Source organism: Carcharodon carcharias, chromosome 31, assembly GCF_017639515.1.
Source record: "Carcharodon carcharias isolate sCarCar2 chromosome 31, sCarCar2.pri, whole genome shotgun sequence".
NCBI classification, from domain to species: domain Eukaryota; kingdom Metazoa; phylum Chordata; class Chondrichthyes; order Lamniformes; family Lamnidae; genus Carcharodon; species Carcharodon carcharias.
In genome coordinates this window covers 18,160,217-18,177,768 of record NC_054497.1, presented here as the reverse complement: position 1 = coordinate 18,177,768, position 17,552 = coordinate 18,160,217, and the positions used below count along the sequence as shown (strand labels likewise).

General features: G+C 37.2%; 1 protein-coding gene across 6 annotated transcripts in view; it reads left to right on the top strand.

Annotated features, from left to right (window-relative positions):
* LOC121271729 (activating transcription factor 7-interacting protein 1-like) overlaps nucleotides 1–17,552 on the top strand; it is a 183,916-nt gene that overhangs the window by 17,243 nt on the left and 149,121 nt on the right. Inside the window, exon 1 of one of the 6 annotated variants that reach the window (XM_041177926.1) lies at nucleotides 6,978–6,999. The exons of 4 other annotated variants lie outside the window; for them this stretch is intronic. The gene's annotated coding sequence lies outside the window, so the exon portion shown is untranslated. Of the gene's footprint in view, nucleotides 1–6,977; nucleotides 7,000–8,477; nucleotides 8,526–17,552 lie in introns of those variants that run through there. One more of the 6 variants, XM_041177925.1, reaches the window with a different exon arrangement.

Here is a 17,552-nt window from a genome sequence, read left to right as displayed (position 1 = left end):
CATCACTTGCTGTTATATCTTTGAATGTTCCCTAGCTAACTCACATGCTCTGTCCATTGTTTTGCTGAAGCTTGATACATAATCCAGGAGAGTACTTTCTGAATTTTGACCCACCAATTTCTCATGAATCAATTTCAGTGGTCCTCTCATCTCATGACCATAGTTAAAAAGGACTAACTCCATTGATGCATTAGGAGCATTCCTAATAGCAAATAACAAGAATGGAATTCCCACATTCCAATCCTGTGGATAATCCTGACTATACACCTCATCATAGTTTTTAAAGTTTGATGCCATCTTTCCAAAACCCCTTGTGACTCAGTATAGTAAGCTGTTAACTGTTTAATCCCCAAACTGTTCATTACTTCCTTAAACAGTCGTGACATGAAATTTGAACCCTGATCTGATTGTATTTCTTTAGGTAAACCATATCTTGTAAAAAAAAAAATTTAGTCAACTCTTCCACAACTCTGTTATATTTCTCAAAGGTAGACACATCCATTATTGTCAGTAAATACTGATTTCCACTTTTAGTCTTAGGGAGGGGTCCTACACAATCAGTCATAACCTTAGTAAAAGGTTCTTCAAATGCTGGAATTGTAATTAAATGTGCCGGCTTAATCATTGCTTGTGGTTTCCCTGTCACTTGACATGTATGACATGTTCTACAGAATTTGACTACATCTCGATGCAACCCAGGCCAATAAAAATGTTTTTGTGTTTTTGACTGTCTTTCTAATTCCTAAATGTCCCTCATTGGAATTTCATGAGCTATCCTCAGAACCTCATTTTTGTATCTGAATGGTATAACAATCTGATGCACTCTCCTCCAGCTTTCATTTGTTGAAACTTAAGGCTGTCACTTTCTCGTTGAAATATTACCCTTGAGGTAATAGCATTCTGCCTCTGTTTTTGAGTAAGCTGTCTGATTTAACTGCCTTATTTGCATACCTTTTTTCTGTAACTCCAACTGCCTTGAGCTAAGTATCTCAGCTGCAATTTCCATCCTTTCTTCCTGAACAATTTTATCATACACCATGTCAGCTAATTGGACTTCCACACGTTCTCCCTGCTTTTTAACTTCCTGTTGCTCTTGATTCAACCTGTGACCTTGTTACCTCTCAATCTGGAAACAATCCAGGATGCTCTCTCTTCAACACTTCTGTTGAAAACACTTCTACAGGCTGCTCAACTACCATAGGCATCACCCACATCTGGGATTCAGCTATCACTGCCTGCACCCCAATAATCCTAACAGATTTTCTTTGTAATTTCCAAGACACTGACTTTGTGTGTCCAACTTTATTACAATGAAAACACCTCAATTTTCGAGTGTCATTTCTACCTCCAGCATCTTCCTTTTTATTCTGAGATTAAAAAAAAAATTTGCTTGGAATTTCCATCTACTTCTCTTCCCTGACTACCCACCTTCCTTTCACCTCCCCATGTTTTATCCTTCTCTGATTTAATGGGTGACAAAAAAAAGGTTTAGCTTTATGAAATAACTCATAATCATCAGCTATCTCTGCTGCTTGTCCAACCGTTTCAAGCCTCTGTTCTTCCACATGAGCTCTCACTGCTGAAGGAATTGAATGTTTAAATTCTTCCAAAAGAATTACATCTCTAAGAGTTGCATATGTCATCTCTATCTTTAATGCCTGTATCCACCGGTCAAAATTACATAAATCTCGTACTCTACCCGCCAACCTGGATTGTAACAACAATGTCCAGTTTTCCTGTCGTCATTTCATCTGTTTAGCTATCTTCTCAAATGAAATAAAGAATGCCTTAACATTTCTCCTCAAACCTTGAAAGCGCTTGTACAAATTAAAAAGTTTTCCCATTGGATTTTAGGTTAAAGATTTTCTCATCATAACCTTTCCTCAGCATCTGAAGTCTCCTTTTTAAAATCCAGCTTTTTAGGCCAGTACGCTGCCTGTTTCCTTCATTCTCTCTTCCATTGCTAACTTTTCCCTCTGGAGATCAAGTTTTCGCACTTCCATTCCTTTTTGAAATCCCCTTTTTCCCCTTTTTTTTTTGCTGACTCCAGTTCCAGTTTTTTATTTCAAATTCTTTTCCTTTTCATTTGCCTCCAACTCAAGTTTTCTCAGTTCCTTTGCTTGTTCAAATTCAAGCATCTTAATTTCTAACTGAAGTCTCACTACCTCCAGCTGTGACTCACCAGTGTCAGGTATCACTTCCAATTGTAGATGCTGTACTATCACTTCAACCATGTCTGCTTTCTTTGCCCCTACAGGTAACCTCAACTGCAGCTTATCTGCCACCTCTGCTAATTTACCCTTAGCTACTTTTTGTAACCCAATCAGTTAGATCTTATCCTTCCAAAAGAGTTTTAGCCATGGATACAGGCGTTTTGGCAGTCTCACCACTTTAAAAATGACTCTCACCACCTCCTGAATTCAAAGTGCTTCTCGTACTCAACCTTAAGATTCACCAACTCCAAACTAATCAAGGAATTTCACATATATCCCAGACAATCCCCCAACTCGGGTTTATCTAAAAATGCAAATGTTCTTCACACCTCCCATTCTAAAACTTCAACTGTGTTGATGTGTTTAGCATTTCAACCCTAGTTTTCCTTCACATCGGAACACCCGGACTAGTCTGCAATTCAATTAAAGCCCCCCACACGTCTATACACAGAAACTAATCCAAGCCCTACTATTAACCTATCTTTACAATAAATTACAATAATATTATGAAAATTGTATTCTCACGACAATTTTGTAAGGAATAATGAGAGTACTTTCACCTCAGGTGAACATATAGATAGGGTAGAAGATTCAAGGGATCTGGGAATACAGATATCGCTAGAAGTAGCAACCCTAATTGCTATATCTATAAAGAGTGCAAGCAAAATAGTGGGGTTCCTTTTCTAAAGTAATAGAATTCACGAGGAAGTAAATGTATACCGAATCTTGGTTAATTAGACACACTTGGAATATTTGTGTGCAGTCCTGGTCTCCATACTACAAATAGGCCAGGGAATCACTGGAGAAATTGCAGATCAGATCTACAGAGGTTACAAGAATTAAGATGTGAAGAAAAGATTAAGTAGTCTTTTTTTAGGTTCCTTTTTTATCTCCAATCTAGAAAAGAGAAGACTAAGAAGAGACCTGGCAGATGATGTTTGAATTCCAAAACAGTGTGGGGTGCATATGGAGAAACTTTCCCTATGTGGATGTGTTCAGAACAAGGAGGCATAACTGCAAGTCACTTATTGAAAAAAAAATCAAATGAAGAATTTAGGAGGGGTTTGTGTAGTGTGCTGAGAACATGAACTCGCTGCTACCTGAATGTTTTGAAGCAGATAGCAATTAAATATTTAAGGGGAGGCTTGACGCATAGATGAGAGAGAAAAGAATTGAAGATATGGGGACCAGGTGGGTGAAGACTTATTTGCAATATGGACAATGACACCTACCAGTTGGGCTTAATGGCTCGTTTCCAAGCAGTGGATTATAATGTTTTCATCTGTTTAGGTTGTGTGGCTTCAGCAGTACAATTTAGAAGATCCAAAAGTTTTCATATGTAATAGTTTTTTGCTGCTAATGAAAATATCCTGCACTGGAGAAAAATGCTGTAAGGATACCCTTACTTTGGGCAAAGGGTGTTGCATACAGATCAAGACTCCCCAGTTCATGAAGTTCTGCTTCAAATCACCTTAAAAGTAGGTCAACTTTTCCTCTGCCTCCCAGCATCTCATGAAGAACATGCACACTCAGGCATTTTCTATGGGTCAACATCATATCGTTTGCATTTTAAATATGGCTTGAGGTCCCCAAAATGAATTGGAAGATCCTCATGTTGGTGGTTCCTGAACTGTGGTGCTTAAGATAACTTCCAGTGGTAAAACTGTCATGACTACCTAAGACTGATTTATAACAGATCTTTAATCTGGGCAATTCTCAGCCTGCTGCATAAAGACCAAGTTCTAGAATCAACCACACCTGACATGGGCCTCGTGCAATACGAAAGCACCTTTTAAATATTGATCATGTTGCAGTAAAGAACTATTGCATTTGGAACTTTTGTAGACTTTTAAATTGTACTGCAAGAATTTGGAAGCTAGATTTTTCAATGTTTTTCCTTCTTTGCCAACCACCTTCAGCACCAAACCCCACTCAAAAAAAATACATATACAAATGGTACACTCCTGAAGGTTTCTACTCGACATAATCAAGAACGTGGAGGTGCAGTATAGTGATGTAGAAGTTCTTTTGTTTTAATCTTAATTGTTTTCCATTTATGGGGTAGACATCCCCTGGATTAATATTTGGATATGCAGTTTGGAGACTCCATTAGCTGGGGACTCTGGTTGAGCCCTATTCTGAGGACATGGACTGACGTTATTCCTGTAATCCCTTTTGTTGAGTATTTTGGTATTTAGGTCAGTGACTTTTCACCCAGTATTAAGTAACTGGAAGAAGAGAGAACAATTATTTAAATATGAAATTTATTTTGGCATCTTATTTAACACCTGTGCCTTTGTGAGTTGAACCTAATTTTCTTTTAATGTAAATGGTGAATTGTTGGATGCAGAGCATATGATTTTCAACCTTTTTATGCAATTAAAACCACTCCACTGATACTTGGCATACTGGGTTTATTTTACAAAATCCCCCTGTTATGGAATAATGGATATCAGCCAGAATATTTTAATTCTGTATCAATATGACACAGAACGCATTCTGCTGTGGCATCTCCACTGACATTTAGTGGGAAATGGGGTTAATATGTTAGCTAAGTACACGTTTACTGCATTCAGTTTGTTGTTTTATTGTAAACTGGTGTACAGTTTTTTAAAAACACTTTTTTTGGAACAGCAATGTTCTGGTCGACCTAGATTTTCTAAAGTGCTAAATAAAATCCAGGAGTGTGCTAAAATAAATTAAGTGGGTGGTTTGGCCAGTTCCCACTGACGTGAGTTCCTGAAATAGCAGCAAGCAAGGCAGCCATTTTGTGCATTCTGCTGGGACTCTGGCTCCTCCATTATGCAAGGAGCTCAGCAGCTGGAATCACATGACCAGAGATCTCATAGAACCCCAGATACCTCCTTTACCTGCTTTTCTTAATTAATCCAGTCTCTTTCTCTCAAAAAAAAATGCAGTGCGAGACGATCTTTCCTTGTAATCTGAGAGTTTATCATACAGAGAGCTGCTAATTGTGTAATGCTTATGTAGAGTAATGTTCAGTGTTCTTCATAGTGAGGGATATTATTGTCTACAATTTTTAACTATTTTTGTTTGAACATCTAACATACCTCACTTAAATTTTGTTTTTCTTTAATGGGTTATTCAAAACTAGATTTAAATTTCTACCTACTTGAACTCCTGGTGGGGGTGGGTGGGGGGAACTGGGAGGCTAATGTGAAGCCATGAGTAGTTTTTTTTTTGTGAAGCAAAAATATCTCTATCACAGTTTTCACTGTTTGGAAAGCTGTCCTTTGGTTTATAACCTCCAGGAGACAAGGAATAAAAAGACTTCTTGCAGATTGTCGTGAGTAATTTTTTTGTATGCATTGTTTTTTTTCTTTTGGGGATCCATTTTAGCAGGCAGTTTCTCTCTTAACCCGCACCCCCCTAACCACCTCCACCATCACCATAGAAAAGCTCACTATCAAGACTTCCCAATTACTTTATTTTGATCATCTGAAGGAATCCTGCATACGATCAACTTGGCTGCATTGCCGTGATTATTTCAGTGTGCTTAGTTAATTTGCCGCGTGCAAGTGGCAAACATCACAACTCCTATGTTGTCCTTCAGTTGACCTTGCAAGTCTTTCCAGTTGTATTCCTCGTATACTTCTCCCAAATTTTATTTACTGATTTTTTTTTTTTGGTGCTGTGTTCTCCTATACCTTGTCTTATTTGTCTTACCAGTTTTGCAGTGTAACATTAGATCTCCTATGTGTTTGCTACAATGTGGTTTTTGATACAGTCATTTCCTTTTCAGAGTAATTCTTGCAGTGTAACTAGATCTGAGGTAAAACTAACATTAAAAAAGCAAAGTTAAGCAATGTGTATATATATATATATATATATATATATATATATCCGTATGGTACACATAGAACACATGTACTATTATAGATAATGCATGGTGACCAGTCTGCTCTTTATTTCACAATTGCAAAATGTGTTATAACTGGCGGGTGCTGTGAGCGTGAGTCATCTAGATCTTTCTCACCAGTGCAATCCAGTGAAATGAAAAGCAAATTGTGCTGCTGGCTGTGCACTTAACATAGTAAGTGAGGAAATGGAACAAAGAGGAGGGAACATTTCTAGTTTCAATAAAGCAAATTATCATAGATGTATTGGTAATGAAAGCATGGTGTAATTTAAATTTGAGATGTTGGATATTTTCAGTGCTGTGAAAATTGAGTGGAGTAAAATATTAAATACCTTATTACATGTAGGACTAATATATTCTCTGATTATGTAATTTTTTAAAGTATCTTTAATTCTAAGGGAACCTAGAGAACACTAACCTCAAATTTGAGCTTTTTTTGGGGACTCGATTTAAAATAAACTTGAAGTGTTTATTTTGATTTTAAGTGACTTTTAAATTGCTTAGGGGAAGAAAAAGTGATTTACAGTTCTTTTGGAAAAGGAGGGAGTCACATGTATTGAATGGGGCATACATTCAAATAATGGGTTTCAGGGCTTAGACTAGGAGGCAGATCTTGCATTCTGGCAATTTCCTCCTCTATGTTCTTGAAGTGGGGCTTCTTTTGTTTTTTTCCCTTCCCCCCTCCCTCTGGTGCCTGCCGGTTCCAACAGCCGTCTGGCTCGCTCTGGCAGTCTGGAATCTCTGGCCTGGATTCTTAGGAAGCAGCAAGCAAACTTGCACAGTTGAATCCTGCTTGCTAATTGCCTAGTGTGACTGACAGGCAGTTGACGTCAGTGAGGGGCCGCCTCCAGACACATCTGCTATACTGTAGTTGCATACCCAACAATCAGAGCTTGCTGTCTGCTGGTAAGTCCTGTTGTTGTTGTTGTTAATGTGGTTGTGCGCTTGCAGCTATCTGACTGTAGCAGGCAAGGAATATTGTGCACACGTATATACACACGCACAGCCAAACATACACACCCACACCCCAGCTAAAGTAAATCATTGTACAGTGGTACTGCAGGGCAGGAAACCATGTTCTAGCTTTTCTCTATAGAGAAGTAACTGTTTTGTTTATGAGGTGGGATGAAGCTACAGTAACCTTAACTGCCCGTGTCTCTGCAACATCAAAATGGCTGACAGTTGTTGTGGCTGTTCCCTCCTGCTAAAATGCCTCGGGCAAGTTCCTGTGGTTTATTTGTGGAAGTGCAGATATCACATATCAACTTTAATGCCAGGTAAGCAGAATTAAATATTTATTCTTTTTGTCTCTAAACATCAGAATTTTTTGTCTTTTTCACGCTCCCCTCCCCCCCAAAAAAAATTAGTTATTTTCAATGCTAATTTTAGGTACAAACAACTTGCAAAATGTAATGTAAATGTACGTGATTTATGTTTTGCTGTGTGTGTGTCTCCTTAAATTAAAAATGCTATATTTCTTGGAAAACAACTGTTTTATATTTAGTGCACTGGAACCTGTATAAAACGGTCACCCTTCAGAAGGACCAAAATGGCTGCTAAATGGAGGTTCAGAACCTACTTAAGCAATATCCCAGCATTTGGGACTGTGAAAAATGGCTGTTAAAGTCAAATGAAGACCGCTTAATGTGGTTGAGCGTTAATGTGACATTCACAGGACTTAACCCATTCTCAACTAGAGGAACATATACATTTTATTACTTCTGCTCCCTGGTAAGTAGTAATTGTGGCCATTTTTAGTTATCTTTTGTCTTTGTTTTGCAGGGAGGGGAAAGTAATTGGAATATGTTGGTTTAGTCTCAGTCTGTTACATAACCAGGAAGAAAGCTGGATTTGCATATGGTGGGGTGGGGTGGAGGGCGGTGGGTGGGGGGGGGGGGCGGTGGGTGGTAGTAGGATAGGGGTGGGCTGTTCAGTAGTTGCAAGTAGTAATTTATTTTGAAAGTGAAGGAATTCTCGGTGTTGCACTGTGTAGAAATCCAAACTAAAACAACCCAGAACAAAGAATTTTGTGGATTCTATGGTAGATTGGCTTGTGTGTGGAACAGCTCAGCTTTAACTCCACTAAAATACTAGTAATTTTGCAGCCATGCATTGTGGGGAGGGGTTGTGGGGGGAAGGGGAGATGTATGGTGGGGGAAATAATTAATGCTGCCTAGGTAAGACCTTTTCACTCAGCTTGTGTTTTAACCTTTTATAAGATCTCACAGGCTAATACAATTTGATATTAATATTTAAACTGGTGTTCTAAGTCATGTTTGGGTTAGTAAATCTTTGAACTTTCCTTTGCCAGTTGACCAAACACTCTTCCTTTTACATAATGTTTATGCTAGTGCCAGGATCATCTTCACAGTCTTCAGTGCTGCAGCTTCTCTCAAGGCTCCAGGATCTTCTCATTTGAGTCTTCCCATACGGTATTTGCTTTGACATGCATTTCATCTATCACGTGCTTTAATGAAACAAAAAGGCCAAATTGCCTATTTGTTCTTAATGAATTCAAAGTCGTCTTGTAATTCTTTTTAAGTTGATTCAGTTTTTAACTGGTGGCCTTCCTGTCTACATTTTGACTTTCTCTGGTTTGAAATTTCACAGGGAATTCTTTGACATCCTCTCTTCTGGAGCCAATGTTTTTCTAGTATAGCCAAACACAATATAAAAAAATGTACTTGGTGCTGTTGATTTTTTCCTTTCCTTCATGTTCATTTGCTCATTACTGCCTTGCCCACACTCAACAAAGACATACCAAGATGCCTTTTTTATTCATGATATGAACAGCCAGCTGCATTTGAGAGCATTCTAGATTGAATTGTGGCTGAGGCACTATTACCAATTAGTACTATCTTTGTTAGCTTGCACTTTACTATAACCTGCCAACATGATCTTAAGAGCATGGTAACTATATCCAATCAGTGGTAACATAACTATTCATCTTTCATTCATTACAACCTTTTGTATTACCTTGCCAAATTAAAGCCAGAATTGACACAATCTGAGCATACTTATAGTTCTTGATTATGTTATTCATGGATGGAATTAGGATTTTTTGGATTATTCACAAATGTATTGTTTGTTTTGTTGAAGTTATCTTTTTATTGCCATTTTAATAGTTGCCCAAAAAAGCAACCATCTACATATACAATACAAATATCAGCACATTAATACAGACATTAAGCAGGCTTGTCTGTCAATATTTCTTATCTACCTGATAAGCAGGTGACTCTTAAATTCATTACAAAATCATGGTGATGTGAAGTACTAACCAAGGTGATACAAAGCCATAAGTAATTATTTCCTTTTAAATGGATGAAAATTCCTTTATCAATATTTAAACCTTTTTTGGAGATTTGTAGCAAAATATTTGCCTTCTGTACCATTTTACCAGTCTATGAAATCCATTTTTGCTGATTGCTTTGGTCTGCGATTATCAATGCTTATTATCTCCTGCCAAAACAAAAGTCATATTTTCCACATGATATTTAATTTCATAGTACTTCTGCATATGACTTTGTTACCCATAGCTTTAAACCTAATTATATTCTTCTGAAAAATAAAATTGCACAAATATAACCATGCTTTTGTACTACCAGTTTAAAAGTAGGGAATTGAGGGATATTTTGAACATACATTATTCATAATGCTTTGGCACACTCTACTTGTGTCCTGGCATATCAGTTTAAAAAATCCATAATGATAAATGTATTTTTCTTAAACTGAATGAGGGTTTGTAAAGAAATTTTTAAAGCTGCAACATTAGTAGGGTCTTTAGTTGCACATTGTCTTATTACTAAATGTACAGCTGTCATTGAAAGCTAACCCCATTGTACACTGGAGAGAGACATGACATATTATGTAATGCTTTCAGCAGATGATATGGCATTAACAGTCAAAATGTTACTTTTTCAAAAAAGGCAGGTGCTTCATTGGTAACTTGTGTGCACAAGTGAAATCCAAGTACTTATTGGCTGTGAAAACTTTTGTGACATCTTGAGGTCACAAGGTGCTATATAAATGCAAGTTCATCAATCTTTACCAAAATTAGTCATATACTCTAGGCATGTAGCAAAAGGCAATGTTATAGCTTGGATTTTATAGAAACTTGTTCACTCAGTTGCCTTACTCATAGTCATCTCACTGAAGTGGAGGATTTTAAACATAGGCTTTAATGACCTAGTATCTTTTATTATTAAATGACCTTTTAATGAAATAATATCTTATTTGAACTAATTTTAAAATCTCCAGTTTTGATTTTATCTATTATATGTTAAAGCTTCCCATTCTAGTACATTTCAGTCAGCTTTCTCAAAACAAATCAAATAGTGATGTGTCAGTCCAGCTCCAGGTGGCTTGGGGATCGTTACCTGAATAGACAGCTAAGTAAACACCTTATACATATTGCATATAGAAGGAAAATACCATCAAATGAGATGGGTCTCATACATTACATTTTGCATAATTTGAATTAATTTGTGCAGTTGCTGCTTAATGAAATAGTCAGTGCAGGAAAGTAATTGGGGTGTTTTCACTATTCTGGGGGGAGGGGAGGCAGAAAAATAATTTGCCAAGATTAGTCACGTGTGAGCCAGCTGCAGCCATGATAGAACCAGAGTTTCATTATATGGTCCACTCTTCAATACTGGTGTTCCTATAGTGATTAGCAGAATGAAGAGGTGGGGGGGGAGGGATGGGTGGGGAGAGAATTATAAATATGTGACAAGATCATTGTCTTTTTGGAATTACAGACCCAGGTGACAAACACAATAAAGATGTTAGTAAGTTGCATTCTTATTTTATGTGCTTCTATTGTATACCACCTTTTAAAATTATCGTTAAAAAAAAAAGTGAGCATTTCTGCCAAACTGACAAATAATTGTTTTTAAAAAAATACTTCCACATCTTAGTGTGCAAACTGATAGATAATGTAGTTACTGTATAATTGACCAGTTCCTGTCAAATCATTGTCTGCACCATTCATTTTTCCAGACCTCCTCTGCAAATTTTGAATATTTGAAAATGGTCAATGTGTGAATTGATAACGGTACAAAATTGCATGACCAATTTGCATGATTGTGTTATTTACAAAGCCAAGATATCAAATAAATTATTTCCTTTGTAGCATAGGTTTTCCGCTGTTTATGTCCTAGGAAACCTGTTTGATCTATTGGTTAAAATACAGTCTGCTTTTACAGGAATGAAGCAAACATTTCAGAATTTATGATTAATGGCATGAGCTATTTCAGCCAGCATAGTGCAGCAGTGCTTACACATGGGAAAGAATACAAGCCACTGAAGACATTCATCATTTCTACATAATTTATATCTCAGATTTTCCTTTTATGAAATGATCCATGATAGGAATATTTGTCCATTTTTGATTAGTTACATATTGCATTTGGATCTTACTATTTACAGATTCAACAAAAGCAGATTGCGCTGGGGTATTTCTTGAATTTGTGCATTCTTGATTGATTGTAAATATCCTGCTTAACTAATGTCACTAATTCAGTCTTAATTATGTTGAAATAAGCCACGCACTTTTTTTGGCAATTTTACTTGTGATCCAAATGGAATACACAATGAAGAGTTTAGGTGATAACCTTTATGCTGTTTGACAATTTGTATATCAGATCAGATGAGAAAGTCACTAAGGGTCAAGCATAATTCCTTTCACTGGAAATAAAAATTCCATTTTATAATGGCGAACTGTGATGCAGATGTTTTTAGTATAAATTCTCTCTTGAGGAATTTCCAAAGCTGTACCCATCTTACAAATGCAAAGACAATGTATAGAGCAAACACCGATGACACAGAACAACTAAGGCTTAGTGGTTCAGGAAATAAAACCAACCTGTAGCAGATTATTCAACTACGGATAGGTATTTATCCTACTCTCAGCTGATACCTTCGTACAGGTATTTTCCATTAAAGATCATTTGGCAGTAATCAGGAGCAGGAACATTTTTTATCTTCCTTCTCCCAAAACCTGCGTAAGCCATGTGATGCCTGAAGGTTTACAAGCTGTTGCAGTGCCCTTGTGAATGACCAAGTTTGCAACCTGCTCCAACTACCTAACTTAACTATTTAGAGCAGTGGTCTTAAAAAAATAGGCCAAGTTATTAAATGAACTCTTTCCTCAGCGACGTCAGGAGATCTAGCATAAGGGTATATATTTGAGACTCATCTGTCCGCTTCAGTTGTCACAAGAACAATTTTCTTTGCACTTAAAAGGTATTGTGGAAGAAAACATTTGTTTCCAAAGTAGAGAAGCTTCCCCACTTATTTCTTTAAAAATAAATGTAAAAACCCTCAACTTGACCAGGAGTTACACCTTGCAACTATGAAAAACACAACACATTAGAGTACCTCAGCAGGAGAATGCATTTACCATTACCTGGTAAAATGCTCCTGTCTCTGCAAAAACCAGTGTGACTCCTAATTTAGCCTGAACATCAATTAATGGATCTCCACTATATTTGTGTCCCAAGCTGCTCTTATGATGAGAGACTACGTCTCCTAAGATGTGTAAAATCCCAATTTTAAACTGGGCCTGTTATAGGTAGTGGGATATTGAGCTAGATTTTATGGTCAGATGCGCAGGAATGCTGGCAGGAAGCTGCCACAAAGATCTAGCAATCTCTAGCGTGGATTTACCTTTTCCTGACAGCAGTTTAAATCTGGTGCCAAGTCAAGGAAATCTCCAGATGTCTAGCAGCAATGATGTCAGCAAGTAAGAAAGATAGCCAGTCATAGTGTTCTTTCAGATAGCAAACCAGGAAGTTAAAACTGGTGATTCACATTTAATCTATGTTTTCAGATAGTGAAATAAATTATTATAGTTCATAAAGATAAAAGCTTAAATATCAAACTTCATTTTTCTTAGCAAAAATATAAAATGAGCTTTTCAGGGCCAGTGAGGGTGTTCAGAAGTAATTATGAAATTAGTATGCTTCAGTGCATAGTTACACCTCACTTGACAAAATCTGATTTCTATGGTGAAACTAATGACACAAAAGTGTAAGTTCTCATCAATTCACTGGTTGCTTGGGGATTTCTCTCAACAGTGCATTCTCTAATGGAGTGTTGAATCAGTGGCAACTTTTGGACTTCTGTGTTATTCTGTACTCCTGAAGTTAGTGTCAACTTGAGTGAAGTAAGCACTGCTGTTACTGCTGCAAAATCTGAGCATTTTGTCTTCATAATTGTCAAATGGCTGAATTGGTGAAATTGTTCAAAACATCAGTAAGCAGTTTTAAAATCTTAAAGTTTGCAACAGGAGGATTATATTTCATCTTTTACTTAAATTTTGTGGTGTAGAAAGTGCCTTGCCATGGATAGATTTGAAGCAAAAGCTATTTATGAGCATATGGCAAAGGATTATTTAAAATGGTTATATTCTCACCTCTGTATTTCATGTGGTATTTTTGACAAGATTGCACCAATAACACTATCTTTTGACTTTCTGCCCTTGGGTTTTTCACTGCTGCATCTGATTATTTTCGCATTGCGTTTTAGCAAAATAATTATACCATCTATTTTTCTAAATGATTTTTGGATTGTACTGAACAGATTCTCTCATCAAGTTTGAGAAATACTGATGAGATAGAGGCCAGTATTGGGGGAGAGAAGCAGCATGCCTCCCCTGGGACTGCAATAATTTTTGTTACTTGAAAGATGGTAAAAGCTTAATGGTATATTGAGACTTTTTAAAACAAAAATTACTGGTTAAGGGTGTTACAATTTTTAAAACAATTTGACACAAGTTGGCTGAGACTACAAGAAAGTTGTCTTAAAGACTATAAATTTTATTTTAAAATGAGTAATACTAAGTATTCTACATTAATTAATGATACTATCAAGACATTGTGATTAGACTGGTGATGACTCTGGGGGTCTTGACTATCTCTTAATTTATCACTTGAATTTCCAATGCAGCCATCTTAAAATATTCCTTAGTGTACTTTACCATTTAATGAGTGCAGAAAAATTAGGTTCAGTCACAGCCAAGTGAAGTAGTGGACCATAGAATACTTCTTGATTCTCAGTACAACATTTTGAAAACCAGGAACTCCTGCGCTTCATGTTTCAATTCATGTCCCTGGGTTCTAAATTCTGGCTTAATCTGAAGCACTGTTCGCAATGTCTTACGTTATCAGTATCAATGCAGAGTTGATTCTGTTCCTGTTTAGTTAATACAAGCTGCTGCTCTAACACGAGGCAAAAAAAGAAGATAATGCAACGCAAGAGAGTACTGCAGTGTTTGATGTGTTTCTAACATTAAAATGTCCTCCAATACTGGGAGACAAATTAAATTGTCCATTTGAGATATTCTGAATAGCCTAGAGGAGGTATGTATCTTGGGAGACACTCTTTGGGGACTGTGATTTGCATGCCCTTAACTCAACAGAGGCATTTTTCCAGCTGTAGTTTGTACTAGTAAAGAATCTAATGAGTGTCTCTTTTTTTTAAACTTTCTTTGTTCTGGGAATTTATACTATGTCAGAGTGGGGGAGGAGGCAGTGGATGAGAGGCAGCTCACTAAAGTGGAATATTGAAATGCTTGCCATGCTCCAATGTTCCCCATTAAAAATGTGCTAGCTTAAATCTGCAAAAGTGTTGTGGAGGAGAATACAGACCTGTTTTTGGCTGTGATTCAGGCACTTAGTTCTTAGGAACAGGAGTTAGCCACTCAGCCCTTCAAGTCTGCTCCACCTTTCAATAAGATCGTGGTTGATCTGATTGTGGTCTCAACTCCTTGTGCCTGTCTGCCCCCATAACCCTCGATTGTCTTGTCTATCAAAAATCTAACTCGACCTTGAATAAATTCAGTGACCCAGCCACCAATGCTTTCTGGGGAAGAGAATTCCACAGACTTAGAACCCGCAGAGAACAATATTCTCCTCATCTCCATCTTAAAAAGGAGACCTCTTATTCTTAAATTGTGTCCCCCTAGGCCTAGCCTCCCCAACAAGAGGAACCCTTCTTCTGATATCCACTCAATCAAGTCCTCTCAGGATCTTTGTTTCAATAAGATCACTTGTCATTCTTCTTAACTCCAATGGGTAAAGCCCCAGCCTGTTCAATTTCTTTTATGTAAGATAAGCCCTTCATCCCAGGAATGAGTCAAGTGAACCCTCTGAACTGCTGCTAATGCAATTAATCCTTTTTCAAATAAGGAGACCAAAACTGTACACAGTGCTCCAGATGTGGCCTCGTCAAGGCCCTGTACAGCTGCAGTAAAATTTACCTACTTTTATTGCAAAAGGAATGGACTATAAATGTCATCATTCCATTTGCCTTCCCAATCACTTGCTGTGCCTGCATACTAACTTTGATTCATGTACCAGGACACTCAGATCCCTCTGTACCACTGAGTTCTGCAATCTCTCTCCATTTAAATAGTGTAATGCCTTTATATTCTATTATATATTTTATATGTCAAAGTGGACAAGTTCATGTTTTCCCACATATACTCCATGTTTTTGGAAGCTATCTTTTAAACAAAGTTGTGCATCTTGGCGCTTCATAATGTCCATTCATCTCCTGTTTCTGATATATGGGAACAGGTAATGACTATTGGCGGTGATGTTCTGATTTATTTATGTATGAGGTGACGTTGCTAAAATCCACCCTTTCCAAACCTGCAGGCATCCAGGCACCCAAAATTCAAACTGGACAAACCAGTGAATAGCAACTCTAAATTTGAATAAATAAGGCTTGAGTTGTCTGGACTACAAGAGCCAGATTTTCTGGTGTTTCATTGTGATCGTTGATGTGTTGGGAAGATAAGGTTGTTAAATCATATAAGATTTCCTAATTTAGAGAGAGAATCAACTCTATCACACTCAGTTATATTATCACGCTTGCTGCATCCTGGACTTAGCAAAAATGATCTTGCATTCTAAAACAAACATTTGCTTTTATAAAAACAACTCCATCTAACAGATTGGAGGTTGCACATAGAGATGCATTGCTCATGTTTCAAGGTTGCTTCCGGTTCTCTCTTTAGTATGTCTGTTATTCACTGCTGGCATTTTGCCAGGCTTTGTAGCCTGCTTGGAACTAATTATTAGCCCAGTTGCCTAGCAACTGTCAGTCGTCTCCTAGAAACCAAGGGAACTGATGCCTAGGGCAGCAGAAGTGCAGCTGAGCTGGGCGTGAGAGATGGCAGCTGGAGTTGCAGCACATGCTGTGGAGTTGAGCAAAGCCTGTGGGTGCACGATCAATTAAGTGCTGTTCAACACTTAGATGCTGATTAAACAACTCTTGTATTTGTCCTGCTTTCTTCCTTAGTACTAAGACTTAACTAGTTTTAGTACTCAGCATATAAAGGATAACTGTTTATTGTTGTACACAGTACATAATATTCTGATATTCCATGTAGCCTTTGCTCACAGCAGAGTTTTTGGAGTAATGGTGTTAATACAGTGAACTGTGATGGCGAGGCATTGTTTACGGCATTTCCTACTTTTAGGAGCAATGCATTTCATTTCAAATAGTTAAAAACTACCACCAAGTAAAGAAATCAGTAACGATGCATATATCAAGTTCTCTTTTTTAAAAGTGTTAGCTTATCAGGAAGGTGGGATTTTCACTGGACCCCAAAAGCTCTGTTCCAAGTCCACCTTTAAGTCAGCTTAGCAAAAGTGTCTCTATAATCAAGACTTGAAGCTAAACAGTTCATCATATTTTGGCAAAGGTTAGTGGAAAGTATAAATAGCCAAAAATACAAGAGAATTACTGACCAATATACCGTGTACTGGCTTCCAACAAAATTAAAGCAGAATTTTGTTTGTGCATTTAGTACCGAGAGTACTCAATCTTTGTTCTGAACAAATGGTGGACAACAATGCAGAATTATCAAATGATTTCTGACATTGTTCATACTACAATATGTCTTTGATTCTGATGAGGAAAAGCACTTTTTCTGACAGAGATTGCTTTTAATTGGAAACTAGAGCCTGTCACTGATTTACTTGTGACAATCTTTTAAAATTAGTAATACAGTAATTCCTCGGCATCCCTTCTCATGCTGATTATTAAATTTTAGCAAGATTTATGTTTTTGAGTGAAAATATGTGTTTTAGAGGGCAGATTATGTTACAGGAATTGGTAGGCTTTAAAAGATGTTCACCTAATCATAACTAGTGATTCACAGTAATATTCTAACAAACCACTAATTAAAGTACAGTAAAGCTCTTTTTTTTTTTACTATTTGCTGTACAGTGGGTGACTGGACTATCCACTGCTAAATACTCCATTGCCCTTGACTGACATTGAACCACTGAGTTATTAAAGTAGGTCTTTGAATCAAGTTAGATTCTCCACAGAAGGTTTGATATAATTAAATATTGTAACAGGGAACCATGACCAAAATAAGATGAGTCTGCTGTTGGAAAAGTAATGTATAGTAAAAATAACCATGGCACGGAATCTGCAAATAAAAT